Source organism: Pan troglodytes, chromosome 1 (assembly GCF_028858775.2).
Source record: "Pan troglodytes isolate AG18354 chromosome 1, NHGRI_mPanTro3-v2.0_pri, whole genome shotgun sequence".
Lineage (NCBI taxonomy): Eukaryota > Metazoa > Chordata > Mammalia > Primates > Hominidae > Pan > Pan troglodytes.
In genome coordinates, this window is record NC_072398.2 from 121,168,539 (window position 1) to 121,177,476 (window position 8,938).

Consider the following 8,938-nt stretch of genomic DNA (forward strand, 5'->3'; position numbering starts at 1 on the left):
GGAGAAGCCCTGCAAAGTTCCAGGAAGGGCACACAGACAGATGAAACAGCTAAATGCAAAAGCCCTGATGTTAGTGTCTGGAATTGAGTGAGCCAAGGGAGGGATAGTAATTGATAGAGCCATATAATGATAATGCAGGGACCAGAAGAATGCAGGGCCTTGAAGGTAGTGGGAAGGAGTTTGAATTTTATTCTAAGTGAAATGGAAAACCATTCGAGGGTGTTAACCAGGGAGATGTTATGGTGTGATGTTTACAAGTTCAATCTGGCTGCTTTTGGAGAAGGGATTGGAGAGTTGCAAGAGTGGATAAGGCAAGACATGTTAGGGGACCATGTAGATGGAGATGATGGTGCTTGTACCAGAGTGGAGCATTGGGTTGATATTTCTATATTGTGTAGGTAGGGGGACAGGATTTGCTGGAATCTTATCAGCTGGGTAGGGGAAATAAACAATGACCCCCTTGATCTAGGTTTGGGCAACTGAGTGGATGGCTGTATCACTTTCATAAATAAGTAAGCCTGAGAGTAAGAAAAACAGGTTTAGAGGAAAGATCAAGACTTCAGTTTTGGACACATCAAGTTCGAGATACTCATCAGACATCTTAGAAGTGTTGCGTAATAATAACTCTTACTATTATCTGTTGTTATACTGTGAAATCCTTAAAGGCATTTTATCCATCTTTGTCTCTCCAGCTTTACATATTGCCTGCTTTACACCCCAGGCTCAAGTCCAGAAAGTCCCTGTGATACAACTCTCCAGTGATTTCCCCTGAGGTCCAACCTAGTAGGTGCTTAAAAAGTCTTTGTTGTAAATTAATAAATTAATCCAAAACCACCACACTGCTATTTCCTCCTACCTATCTTCCTGTGCCTATCATAAGCTGTATCACCTGGGGAAAAACATTTTTCAGCTAAATTTAGAACAGGGAAGGTTTTGGTTCCATAATTCCACTTCTAGTAATAGATTCTAAGGAAATAATCAGATTTAGATAAAGATAGGTGTATGATAATATTCCAGGCAATGGTGTTTTCAATAGTGTAAAGTTGGGATCAACCTAATTTGAAAAATAGCCAATAAGAAAATGGCTAACTTTGAGGGGCCAGGCACCATGGCTCATGCCTGTAATCTCAGCACTTTGGGAAGTTGAGGTGGGAGGATCGTTTGAGCCCAGGAATTTGAGACCAGCCTGGGCAACAGAGCGAGACCCTATCTCTAAAAAAAAAAAAAAAAAAATCAAATTAAAAAAATTTTTGAAAAAGAAAAATGGCTAACTAATGGAATGGGGCATGCATAAGACAGAATATACAGATCTAGAAGGAAAAAGAATCCCAAATGTGAAGGAGCAGAAGCACAGCTGGAGAGCTCACTACTCTAACTTGCTAGGAAACTTTGCGAAAAGCACAATCCAGTAGAGAGTAGAAGCTGTAGAAGTGTCTTCATGCACTTCTCTTTTTTTTTTCCTTCCCCATCTGTAAAATGAGAATAATCCCACCTGTCTTTTTGTCAGAGGTGTGTGAACCACAGCAACTCCATCTTGAACAGGGGCTGGGTAAAATGAGGCTGAGACCTACTGGGCTGCATTCCCAGGATATTAGAGCATTCTTAGTCACAGGATGAGATACGAGGTCAGCACAAGATACAGGTCATAAAGAACCTGCTGACAAAACAGTTTGCAGTAAAGAAGCCAGCCCAAACCCACCAAAATCAATATGGTGATGAGAGTGACCTCTGGTCCTCCTCACTTTTACACTCCCACCAGCACCATGACAATTTACAAATGCCATGGCAACACCAGAATGTTATCCCAGATGGTCTAAAAGGGGGAGGCATGAATAATCCACCCGTTGTTTAGCATATAATCAAGAAATAAGCATAAAAATGGGCAACCAGCAGCCCTCGGAGCTGCTCTGCCTGTGGAGCAGCCATTCTTTTATACCTTCACTTTCATAATAAACTTACTTTCACTTTACCCTATGGACTTGCTCTGAATTCTTTCTTGTGAGAGATCTAAGAGCCCTCTCTTGGGGTCTGGATTGAGACCCTTTCCTGTAACATTTTCAGCCATGGTGGCATGCGCCTGTAATCCCAGCTACTCAGGGGGCTGAGGCAGGAAAATCGCTTGAACCTGGGAGGCAGAGGCTGCATTGAGCCGAGACTGCACCATTGCACTCCAACCTGGGTGACAGAGGAAGACTCTGTCTCCAAAAAAAAAAAAAAAAGAAAGAAAGAAAGAGAAAAGAGAAAACTATAAAGCATTGTTTGTTTTGTTTGTTGGTTTGTTTTTTTAAAAAAGGAGAATTATTACCAAGAGGTGATACCCAAGGTGAGAAGCCCTTCCTTCACCACGAGCAGTCATTGTTCAAGAGACTGGAGGAAGAAATTTCATATTTGAGCCATTCTAGTATTGCAGGAGTTGCAAGAACATAGGGGCTGCTCCAGTTGGGCTCTGTAGAAGGAAACTGGCATGTATTCTGTGCCTACAGGGTGTCAGGTACTGGGTAAGATGTTTCACATTCATTGATACCTAAGTATATGCTGGGATGCAGAGTGAGCCTGTTTCTAGCAATTTCCATCCTAGCCCTGGACTGTAAATACATTGCGGTCACTGAAATGCTCAGTATTAAAGTAATCTGTATAGCATATAAAACATCTATGGGTCCAGTCTTACCCTCTAGTTACTGTGTCACATGGAGTTCTCTCCATTAATGGTTATGAGAAGAGGATAATATTAATAATGTTTTGGTTAATTAACTAATAGGGCAGATAACTAATAGTTAATTCTGTCTTCCAAAGGGACCAGCCAGCTTCACTCTGTCTCAGGTCAGATTAATTTATAAAATCTCAGCTTTCTTATATAAACATGAATTAGTCAAAAGACTAAGTCAAAGCTGGTCATGGTAGCTCATTCCTGTAATCATAGCGCTTTGGTAGGCCAAAGTGGAGGGATCACGTGAGATCAGGAGTTTAAGACCAGCCTGGGCAACATAGTGAGACCTGATCTCTACAAAAAAATTATAAAATTAGGCATTGTGGCGCGCCTGTCATCCTAGCTACTCAGGAGTCTGAGGTGAGAGAATCGCTTGAGCCCAGGAGTTCTGGGCTGCAGTGAGCTATGATCCTGCCATTGTACTCCAGCCTGGGAGAAAGAGCAAGACCCTGTCTCTAAACAGAAAAACTTTTTAAAAGATTAAGTCAAAGTATTATGTAATATACTGTGTCTTTAACTATTTCCTAAACACCTGGGAAATTCTCAATTTCAAAACGTAGGAGATTCAGAGAAAGAATTCCAGACCTGTATTTTATTATCCTTTGTTGGCAAGAGACCCTGACAACCAGATCACATGAGAAAACGCGCCATCTGGTGGTTGTAGTGGAGAGCTACGCCACAAGACAGCCAGATGAGGAAGAAAGGCCTGGATCAAAGACAAGTACCCTCAGGGCCACAACCCAGGACAATTCCTTCTGGAGGACATTTTAAAATGTCTTCAAAGGTCGGGCGGGGTGGCTAACGACTGTAATCCCAGCACTTTGGAAGGCCGAGGCGGGCCGGTCACAAGGTCAGGAGATCGAGACCATCCTGGCTAATGCAGTGAAACCCCGTCTCTACTAAAAATACCAAAAAAAAAAAAAAAAATTAGCCAGGCGTGGTGGCATGTGCCTGTGGTCCCAGCTACTCGGGAGGCTGAGGCAGGAGAATCGCTTGAACCTGGGAGGTGGAGGTTGCAGTGAGCTGAGATTGCACCACTGCACTCCAGCTTGGGCAACAGAGTGAGACTTCTCAAAAAAATAATAATCATAAAATAAAATGTCTTCAAGGGCTGCCTGTGTGGACAGATGAGATGCTATTTCAGCTTAATAAATTAATATTCAATATATTAAAGTAACAAAAACATTACTTAAGCTTTTCAAAGTTCAGCTTATAGGCCAGGTGCGGTGGCTTGCACCTGTAATCCCAGCACTTTGGGAAGCCAAGGCGGGTAGATCACTTGAGGTCAAGAGTTCAAGACCAGCCTGGTCAAGATGTTGAAACCCCATCTCTACTAAAAATACAAAATCTTAGCCAGGAGTGGTGGTGCATGCCTGTAGTTCCAGCTACTCAGGAGGCTGAGATGGGAGCATCGCTTGAACCTGGGAGGCAGAGGTTGCAGTGAGCCAAGATCATGCCACTGCACTCCAGCCTGGATGACAGAGAGAGACTCCGTCTCAATAGAAAAAAAAAAAAAGTTCAGGTTATAAATCTTATTGTAAAAACCTAGCAAATATTAATGACTCCTAAGGGGTTTTGAATACCCCACTTAAAAACTTAAACTCCTTTAAACCTTTTCAAATACGTTTATACATTTAATATATTAAGTTACCTTTTGGGATTACTTCAATTGTCTGGCACAAAATACAAACAAAATAAAAGCAAACAAAATACTATTCTTTTTTCTTTCTTTTTCTTTTTCTTTTTTTTTAAATTTGAGACAGAGTTTTGCTCTTGTTGCCCAAGCTGGAGTGCAATGGTGCAATCTCGGCTCACTGCAACCTCCGCCTCCCGGGTTCAAGCGATTTTCCTGACTCAGCCTCCCAAGCAGCTGGGATTACAGGCACATGCCGCCACACTCGACTAATTTTTTGTATTTTTAGTAGAATCGGGGTTTCACCATGTTAGCCAGGCTGGTCTCAAACTCCTGACCTCAGGTGATCCGCCTGCCTCGGTCTCCTAAACTGCTGGGGTTGCAGGCATGAGCAACCATGCCTGGCCAAAATACTATTCTTAAAAGTTCTGATACTGTGTACTTATATGTTTCCAATACATAATATAAATTTCCAATACTGTATGTAAAATTGGTTGCAACTTAAAATTGCAAGTTTAAATTGATTACTCAAGTACATATTCTAAATTGCAATAACAATTACCTTCCCAAGCACTATCTGAGTTGCTTTATCAGTTTGCTGAGATTTCCTAATCCTAAAGTGAATCCTGGCCAGGATGCAGGTGAATTTAGCATCTGCAACCTAGACTGGAAAACTCTTTGATATCCTTTTCTTTCTAATATGTTCATTCTCTGTTTCTGCTCTCACACAGAGATCCCTCTTCTTACCTAACAGACTGCAAATCAGACACATTCTGATACATCTTTCCCTTCATACTTGACACAACCTTTATACCTGGGATCAGCAAACTTTCTGTAAAGGGCCAGATAGTAAGCATTTTGGGTTTTGTAGGCCATTTGTTTGCACCTATTCAACTCTACCACTGTGGCATGAAAGTAGCCATAGACATTTCATAAATCAATGAGTGGGGCTGTGTATAAAAGTTCCATTTATGGACACTAAAATTTGAATTTTATATAATTTTCACATGTCACACAATATTGGTGATTTTTTTTCCAACTGTTTAAAAACGTAAAAACCACTCTTAGCTTGTGAACTACACAAACACAAGCGGTAGGCTGGTTTGGCTGGTGGGAGAGCTATAATTTTGCCAACCATTGCTCTAACCCAGTGTTTCATACCCAGTTAGCAGAGAAGTACCGACGTTAATTCTTCTTTTGTGTTCTTTCAAAATTTACAAATTTCTCTAGAAATGTCCTGAATTCAGAAGTTATTTGGTGGGGAAGACTTTGTTCAGTATCCATAACCAAGGAACACTCTGGAGTAGTTTCTTGCAACCCCACTCGTCACTTTTTTTTTTTTTTTTTTTTTGAGACAGGGTTTCACTCTTCCACCCAGGCTGGAATGCAGTGGCGTGATCAGGGTTACACTGCAGCCTTGACTTCCTGGGCTCAAGCAATCTTCCCACCTGAGCCCTCAAAGTAGCTGGGACTACAGGCGTGCAGCACCACACCCGGCTAATTTTTTAAATGAGTCTCACTAATGTTGTGTAGGCTGGTCTCAAACTCCTGAGCTCAAGCAGCCCTCCCACCCTGGCCTCGCAACATGCTGGGATTACAGGAGAAAGCCACTGTACCAGCCTCCACTTTCTTGTCAAACCCCCTGGTCTGTGTATTACTTTAGTTGTGACGTATTGTCAATGAAATACTTTTTTTGTATAGACATGTGAAATACTGTTTTTCTGTTGATTTTTATTTTCCTTTACTAATCCAAAAGCCTTCACCTTTATTTTTGGTCTAAGATGTCCCTAAATAGAGCACAATTGATTTTTAAAATTTTCTCAATCAAGCTGGTCTTTTTTATCTTCAAATTCTCATTGAACAAAATTTTGACTTTTTTATCTTCAAATTCTCATTGAACAAAATTGTAACTTTGAAATAATCAAACTAACAAAAAAGTAGCAAGTATATTACAAATAATTTTTTTCCGGACCCATCTGAAAGTGAATTGTTGACTTGATAACCCATCACTTCTAATACTTTAGTGTTGATTTCCTACAAACAAGCATTCTCTATAACCACAGTTCAGCCATTAACATTTGGAAATTAACAGATATTACTATCGTCTCATCCTCCAAGCCCTTTCAAGTTTTACCAGCTGTCCCAATAAGGTCCTTTGTATCTTTATATAGCAAAATGAACAAGTTCAGGATAGCATTTAGTTGTTGTATTAGTCTCCTGCAGTTCTTCAGTCATTCTTTGACTTTGATACTTTAGAATATTATAGGCCAGTCCTTTTGTAAAGTGTCCTTCAATGTGGATTTGTCATAGAAGGGATGCTGTGTTCTTCTCAAGCAACTTATCTAGATTTGTCTAGATCTTGTGAAGATCTAGATTTGTCCCATTACTGAAGTTCGTTTCTTTCCATTGATTAAGGTGGTCTGCCAGCCAGACTTCACTACTGTGAAGCTACTCTTTTCCCCATTATTGTATTTAAGAAATACTTTATGGAAGGCTACTTTGAAAGTATACATAGGCCAGGCACAGAGGCTCACCCCTATAATCCCAGCACTTTGGGAGGCTGAGGCAGGTGGATCACCTGAGGTCAGGAGCTCAAGACCAGCCTGGCCAACATGGTGAAAGCCCATCTCTACTAAAAATACAAAAATTAGCCAGGTGTGGTGGCAGAAACCCGTAATCCCAGCTACTCGGGAGGCTGAGGCACAGGAATCGCTTGAACCCGGGAGGCAGAGTTTGCAGTGAGCCAAGATCATGCCATTGCATTCCAGCCTGGGCGACAGAGTGAAGCTCCATCTCAAAAATAAATAAATAAATAAATTAGAAAAAAAGTATATACATATACAATTCCTCATTAAACTTCTGTTTACTTACTCATTCATTTCTATTAGCAGAGTCATAGTTTTCTATTTTGTTCAATGGATTACAAATCATTACTATGCTGATGCTCAGGTTGTCTCAGATTTACCCCATGTAAATCCCTTACAGCTGGCTTATGTATCCTTTTTTAAGGCCTTTCTTGCTTTCTGGTTTATCTTGTACTTTTTTTTGCTCTGCCATGGAATCAGTCATTTCTCCAACGAGTCCTGGCTTCTTTCGGTGGAGAATGTAGTGCCTAGACCTCGAGGTCAGGTATGTGCACTGGGGGAAGAGGGGAACCGCTGCTCCAAGGCTTGCTTAGTAGAGAGCTAGGGAGTGTTTGTACACACACACACACGTACATTGACATCTGTATTTCTTTATCTAGGTTGATATTTATGACTTCACACCATCATCTCCTATTCAAACCCAACAGCAGAGTTCATTCTAGTGTTTTCCCTTTCCAATGTGTAACACCTTCCTCCAAAATGAGACAGCTGGCTTCCGCTACCCTTAATATTTTCACGTACAGTGATCAAATCCCTTATCCCTAACTAATCTGCCATTGCCATTCATCCCCTGCATAGATGCATTCCCCACGCCACTTGGGATCTGACTCCTTGTACCAAGCTACATCCCCAGTTCCCACAAGGATACCACCCACACTCACAGGCTGCAAATCCACATGAATCCCTAGCTTGCTCTGTCTTACCTAATGGCCAAATTGTGGGTAAAGGAAAAAGGGAAGGAATTTGGATCTTGTTGGAATTTTACGTAAACACCACAAAGGAAGAGATCATCTGATTTAAACTGACGTATCCCCAGTATCTAAAACAGACTTTGGCATATATGAGGTAATAGTTACGTCCTTTTTGCCCTTCTACCTTCTGCTATATGAGGATGCATAAGAGGTACCATCTTGGAAGCAGGCAGCAGCCCTCTTCAGATACCAAATCTGCCAACAACTTGACCTTGGACTTTCCAGCCTCCAACTGTGAGAATATCCATTTCTGTTCTTTATAAATTACTCAGTCTCAGGATTTTGCTGGAGCAGCAGAAACTGACCAAGATAAATACTTTCTTACATCAGAAGACACTGGCCAGTAATCCCAGCACTTTGGGAGGCAGAGGCAGGAGGATCACTTGAGCCCAGGAGTTTGAGATCAGCCTAGATTTCATGGCGAAACCCCATCTCTACCAAAAATACAAACGATTAGCTGACACTGTGGTCCCAGCTACTTGGGAGGTTGAGGTGGGAGGATCACTTGAGCCCGGAAGGCAGAAGTTGCAGTGAGCTGAGATCAAGCCACTGCACTCCAACCTGGGTGACAGTGAGACCTTGTCTCAAAAAAATAAAGAGAAAAAAAAAAAAAAAAGACACTGAGACCACTTCAGAAATGGATACAGGTGTGGGAGGAGGCTGAAGCTTACATAACTTTGGGGGCATTCTTCAGAAATTAGGTCTTAGAAGGACTATGCAAATGAGGAACCCTGAGGCTTAAGCAGCAAGTCCGCTTCCTGAAGGAAGTTAGGAGTGAAAGTACCCAGGCCCGGTGCTTGGCACAGAGCAGGCATACAAAACTTCAGGTATTACTTTGAAGAATCCTGTATCCAGCCTCTATATATTAGGCCCTCAACAAATCTCTATTAAATGCTACTGACCTATAACTTGTCACACCCTAGAAAACAGGTTCTAATGAAGTTTTGCTGTTCAACAAAGAATGACACATACGGACTGCCAA